Source organism: Dromiciops gliroides, chromosome 6 (assembly GCF_019393635.1).
Source record: "Dromiciops gliroides isolate mDroGli1 chromosome 6, mDroGli1.pri, whole genome shotgun sequence".
NCBI lineage: Eukaryota > Metazoa > Chordata > Mammalia > Microbiotheria > Microbiotheriidae > Dromiciops > Dromiciops gliroides.
Window position 1 is genome coordinate 211,255,755 of NC_057866.1, and position 6,561 is coordinate 211,262,315.

The 6,561-nt window shown below is 38.7% G+C and overlaps 1 pseudogene; it reads left to right on the top strand.

Annotated features, from left to right (window-relative positions):
• The first annotated feature begins 1,454 nt into the window (after positions 1 to 1,454).
• On the top strand, positions 1,455 to 2,257 carry LOC122732692 (annotated as a pseudogene).
• The last annotated feature ends 4,304 nt before the right edge of the window (positions 2,258 to 6,561 follow it).

Consider the following 6,561-nt stretch of genomic DNA (forward strand, 5'->3'; position numbering starts at 1 on the left):
GTTTTTGATTTCCTTTTCACAGAAATCTAGTGCCCTGGTAATGAGGCCAGCTTGGTATGTCAGTACCTAACCATCCTAGGATGATGGAGGGTGGGCAACAATTAACCTGATGACTTTTATTTTATAGTCATAGAATGAGGTTTTAATTTTTCATGAACAAAACTTTATTAATCTTGGATAAAGTGGACTTAAAAGGAGGGTTGAGTTTAGAGGAAGTCTACTCCATTGCTTTTGATGAGAGTCTGAAATCTTCCTGCTACCTTTAAGGGGGTGAGGTAGGAATGAGGAGAGGTTAACATGTTAAGTCTGTGCCCATTGTTTGATCATCCCATTCTCTTATTGCTCTATTTGAATCATAAACAAATTCTCCTTTCTCTTCTCTCTCACTTCACCCACTGGCAAAACTTCCTAGATTAATATTTCAATTATTCATACTGCTGAGGAAAAAGCCACTGTGGTTACTTTTATTCTAGCAATGTGAGTTTCTTTGTAACAGTGAGAGAGCCAACTTTGACTTTTCAGGAGTATCTCTCCTGTTTGCTTGATTAATTCAATATCCAAGAAGAGTCAGATTTTCACACAGTGCCTACTGCAGTAGAGAATTTGGAAAGGGATTCTGTCACCTTTGGTTACTGAGCACATGAATTGAAGCTCAGATGTTTCCAGGCCCTTGGGGAAGATTTTTTAAAAATATTATCTATCTTCTTGAAAAGTTCAAAAATAGAAAAAATGGAAACCAAAATTCAGGCCAAACCCTCATGCCAAGAACAGAGAGGAGAACCTTTCCTTTTCATCATACATATTTGTGTATGAGGGGATGGGGATGAAGAGAGGGAGAATGTTGTCAGGGGTTGAGAAAAAGCTAAAAGCATCCAATAAAATTTCTTGTCAAGTGATGGCTCATAGAGCCTGAAACTCAATATTATGCCCTGATTTCTCATACGAGGCTTTTATATTCTGTCATTCAACATAGATATCAATATCTAAGTAAGAGATGATAAACCATATCTTCTAAGAAAATTAGTGTGTGTATATTCCAATGCCATTTGATGGTAAGTCAAGTTGTAAATAAACATGTAATAATTCCTACTGGTGTGCCAAACTCTGTTTTTAAGAATACTAAAGATACAAAGAAAGACAAAAACAATCTCTTCCTTCAAAGAGGTCTCAATCCAATCGGGTAAATAACATGCAAACAACTATGTACAAAAGATATTATGTACAGGATAAATTGGAACTAATTTCAGAGGGATGCACTAAGAATAAGGGGGATTCAGCTCTTGACCAATTTTGGATGAGAATTGAAGGCGGCTGTTGTGCTGTTTCTCTGCGCCCGCGTCTCTTTTCGGGTCGAGGACCTCGCTTCGGTGACAGCCCAGCAATCTGTGCTCCCCTTGCGCCTAGACCGACTTTGTTTTGCCTCGCTTCTGCTCTGGTATCCCTTGTTCACAACCATGTTCGAGGCAAGGTTAGTGCAGGGCTCCATCCTCAAGAAGGTGCTGGAAGCGCTGAAAGACTTCATCAATGAGGCCTGCTGGGACATCAGCTCGGTCGGGGTGGACTCGTCCCACATCTCCCTGGTGCAACTCACCCTACCGCTGCGACCGCAACCGGGCCATGGGCGTTAATCGCACCAGCATGTCCAAAATACTAAAATGTGCCAGCAACGAAGATATTATCCCCCTAAGGGCCGAAGACAATGCGGATACGCTCGCGCTGATATTTGAGGCACCAAATGAGGAAAAAGTTTCAGACTACCAAGATGAAATTAGTGCATTTAGATGTTGAACAACTTGGAATTTCAGAACAAGAATATAGTTGTGTAGTGAAAAATGCCTTCTGGTGAATTTGCACGAATCTGTCGGGATCTCAGTCATATTGGAGATGCTGATGTAATTTCCTGTGCAAAAGATGGTGTAAAATTTTCTGCCAGTGGAGAACTGGGAAGTGGAAATGTAAAACTGTCACAGACAAGTAATGTTGACAAAGAGGAGGAAGCTGTAACATTAGAGATGAATGAGCCAGTTCGGTTGGCTTCAATACCTGAATTTTCTTACCAAAGCCACTCTGCTATCTCCTACAGTAACACTCAGTATGTCTGCAGATGTACCACTTGTTGTAGAGTATAAGATTGCAGATATGGGACACTTAAAATATTACCTGGCTCCCAAGATTGAGGATGAAGGAGGATCTTAGACATATTTCATTTCTAAGAAGATAAAGGAAAAAAGGCTCTTGAAAAGAGAATTGCTTTTGAGATAGTCAACAATATGTTTAACTGTTAAGTCTTTTCAGTCTTAACTTTCAATTTGTACCTCTAGGTACATATATATGTAGATAATTTTCTGTAAATATAGTACTTCTCTCCACATGATTTGTTTTAAAAAGTCCAAAGTTGGCTCTTAATACTATTATACCAAACCACGCTTTATTTAGAAATTCTATTTTATATGTTTTTATACCAACAAACGTCTTTTGTAATTCTAAGAAAAAGGGGATGTCTTCAATTTAAATTAAGTTATATGGGAATTGAGCTCTTCAGAGTAGTGTCTTCAAACAGGACCCTGCTCTGTTGCAAAAATCTTCATGGATTCTCAGCTATAGCTATTGTTTATGTAAAAATTACTCACCAATATGTTTATTTTTCACCCTAGAGCTGTTGAATATAAAGCATTGTGGAAATAACAATAAGAGGGTATTTAAAAAAGGGGGGGCAGCTAGGTGGTACAGTGGAGAGAGCACTGGCCCTGGATTCAGGAGGACCTGTGTTCAAATCCAGCCTCAGACACTTTACTCTTACTAGCTGTGTGACCCTAGGCAAGTCACTTAACCCCAATTGCCTCCCCTCCCCTCCCCCCCAAAAAAAGAGAATTGAAGGAAACCAGGGAAGCCAGAAGGTGGAGGTGAGAATGAAGAGAATTCCAGGCATGGGGGACAGCCAGTACAAATGGATAACTTTAAATGATTATTTCCCTCAAGAAAAGAAAGATTAATGCAATAATGGATGATACCTCCACTATTATATTTGTTTATGGCATTATATACATCATCATCCTTGTATTAGATATCTGATCTATTATCTATCATTATCTAGCCATCCATGCATCTATCTATCTAGTTATCCAATCTATCTAAATATGCCTAATGTGTGAAAGGCAATGTGGGATAGCAGAAAAACCTCTGCTCTCGAGAAGGAGGGCAAGCCTGACTCCAAGTCCTGTTTTAGATGGCTATCAGCTGCTTTGTTTTGTTTCCTAGTAGACTAAAAGGTTCTTGAAAGTAGGGGCTGTGTTCACTTTGTTTTGATTCACCCTTCACCCAGCAAAGTGCCTGACATATAGACGCTGAATCAATACGTGTTGATTGGTTGGTGGATTGATTGATTGACCCTGAGCAAGATACAAGCTTCTGAAAATGAGGAAAAATGATAATATCTGAAAGTGAGGAAAATAATAACATTTGTGGGGGTGAATGGGGAGGAGAACTGAAGCCCCTATGAGATAATTATAAAGTGTTTTTCAAACACAAAAGCACTATTTAATGAGGGCTTACATTATATTTTGAAATCACATTAAATTTTGTTTAAAATATAGGTTCTGGTCAAATTCGTGTGTGTATATATAGAATATAATACACACATACATATATGTACAGTGTGTAATATACACATATACATATATGAGCATGTGCATGTATACATAAGTGTATGTATATATGTATGTTATATAGGAGAGTTTTATATGATATAGTATATATATAGCTGAAGTGTGTGTGTGTGTATACATACAACTGGAGTTTGTGTATACAGAAGCATTAACCCTTTAATATTCCCCTCTAATTGATCTCCGCTATCCAGTGCCCAGTACTTTTCCTGGGTGAGCTACTATTGGTAAAGACTCAATAAACCCTTACTCAATTGAATCTTCAGCATAAGTATGGACACTAACATCAACAGTTGACTTGGGGCAGCTAGGTTGGTGCAGTGGATAAAGCACTGGCGTCTAGAGTCAGAAGGATCTGAGTTTAAATCCAGCCTCAGACACCTTGACACTTACTAACTGTGTGATCCTGGCCAAGTTCACTTTAGAGCCTCATTGCCCCCCAAAAATAAAAACAAAACAGTGGCTCAACAATCACCAAGTCTTTATTGAACTTTTATTTGGGCAAGCACATATATGTCTGAACCTGAGATCATCCATTGGGATATAGATGTGAGATGATATTTGACAAGAAGGACGAAGAAGGAAGGGTTTTTTTTAAGTAGAAAGTGAAGACTGAAACATGGCTTAGGTGAAAACAAACCGTCCTCATTAGAGAGAAGAGTCACTGGGGTTTCTTGTTGTTAGAGGGACTTGAATGTATTGTGCTCCTCTAGCTTCTTTCTAAGGTTCACAAGGGAGGCTGGTGGGGAGTTTAGAAGTCAAAGGACCTAGGGAAGGGTAAGGCCCACTTTTTGCCTTTGATCTATCAGCCTAGCAGGAGAATAAGCTCCATGGGATTTTTTGCTTTTCTTTTTGTTTTTACACCAATTGTCTAAGTTTCAAGCACTCAAGGGAAGGAATGACCTCAAGATTAAGGTTCAGGGTCAGCTGAAAGGAAGAGTTTTATTCAAGGGGCTGAAGGGGGTTGGAACCAATTTAAGCAGTGATTAGTAAGAGTAAAGAATAAATGATATGATTGTGATGGAGTACTATTGTGGTATAAGAAATGACAAGGAAGGTGGTTTCAGAAAAAAAAATATGTCAAGACCTCTATGAACTGATGATGTAAAGTGAAGTGAAATGAAGAGAGATTATTGTGCACAGGAACATCAATGTTATGATCAACAGTGAAAGACTTGGCTACTCTGATCAATACAGTAATCTAAGACGATTCCAGAGGAGTCACAATGAAAAAAAATGCTATCTATCTCCAGGAGAGAACTGATGACTCGAGTACAAATTGAAGTGTATTAGCAGTCATAGCAAAAGTAGCAGGAGGGAAATAATTTTCCTTGTCATTTCTGGGCTTGAAAACTCAAACCTTAAAGTGACAGTTAAGTAGCCCAACATAGGCTGCCCTTATTTAATTTTGAGTCAGTGATATTATCATACTCATCATGTATTAACTAGACCTGGGTTATCCCAAAAGGCCATGTTCCTTTCCACACTGTGCATGTTGATGGAATGGTAGGGGGAAGAGGGAGAAAGTCTTAATATCTAATGCTCTATATTCCAAACATATTCTATTCCTCCTGAGATCTTATTCCCCCATAGTTCATACATCACAGTTCCCTTCATCATCTCCTATTCTTACCTTTTTTGTACCAGTCTCAAATGAAGTCCCCCCTGCTTTTTGTTGCCAAGGCCAACCTATTGAGATGTTGGGGCTCAAAACAGTTACTGGGTCCTGTTATGATGAATGTATGGACCAACTGGATTTGATGAGCTGTATTATTATCCAAAAGGATTTTATGAAACCCTTTGATTGAACTCCAGACTGAACCCAGATAAGGTCCCTATCTGCTGCTTCTTTCCCCAGAATCTTGTTTAAAAACCTTTGGGCATCCTTATACTTGCCAAACCCCCTTCGTTTGGAGTCATATAATCTTATCATGGTGTTTCCATTAAGTTGAACTATCAACCGGAGTGTATTTCCTACATTCCTTGTTATAACTGAAATTGTTAAACTGATTTGCATTATGTCCATTTTGTTATAGTTTTGCTTTAGATCGATTTATAGGGGTCAGCTAGGTGGCAAAGTGGATAAGCACTGGCCCTGGATTCAGGAGGACCTGAGTTCAATCCAGCCTCAGACCACTTGACACTAACTAGCTGTGTGATCCTGGGCAAGTCACTTAACCCTCATTGCTCCACCAAAAAAGAAAAAAAAAAAGAAAATAGATTGATTTATATCACACTAAGAGGAACTTGAAAAATCACCCTGTAACCAATGAGCAAAGGGAAACCTTATGTACCTTCAGAAAGAGGGAATATTTGAGCTCCTTCTGTTGGAAGAGGTCTCTGCAGGATTCATATTTGCTTTTTCTTGGGACAAATAAACTGTTACTATGTTTTCCTGTCTGTCTCTGATCTGTTTTTTCCCATTGGAGACATTATGAAAATAATATTTTCCTCGTGATCTGTTTTTTACGTAGGAGACGGGCATAAAACAAAATTTGACAGTCTGGGGTCTTTATCCAAAGCTCCACAAAATCATTCTTGATAAAGATGCCCATGTCTCCTCCCGCCTCCCCCCCACCATGTCAGACTATCTCTTGACTTCTAACTGCAATTGCTATTTACAGAGAAGACATGGTCGCTGCTACTGGTCTGCCTGGGTTTACAAAATGGGAACCAATATTTTGGGGGAAGGCATAGTGCCCTAACATAGGAAGAGGTTCCATTTTATCAGATTCCAATTTATCAGAGTCAATAAACATTTATTAATTGTTAGTTTTTAAGTTTATAGATACCTTGCTTTTTACTCCAATCATATTTTGATATCCACTATACCTTTAACCAATAAGTATGCATTTATTAAGTTTCTATAATGTACTACAACTTGTACTGGGTGCTGTGG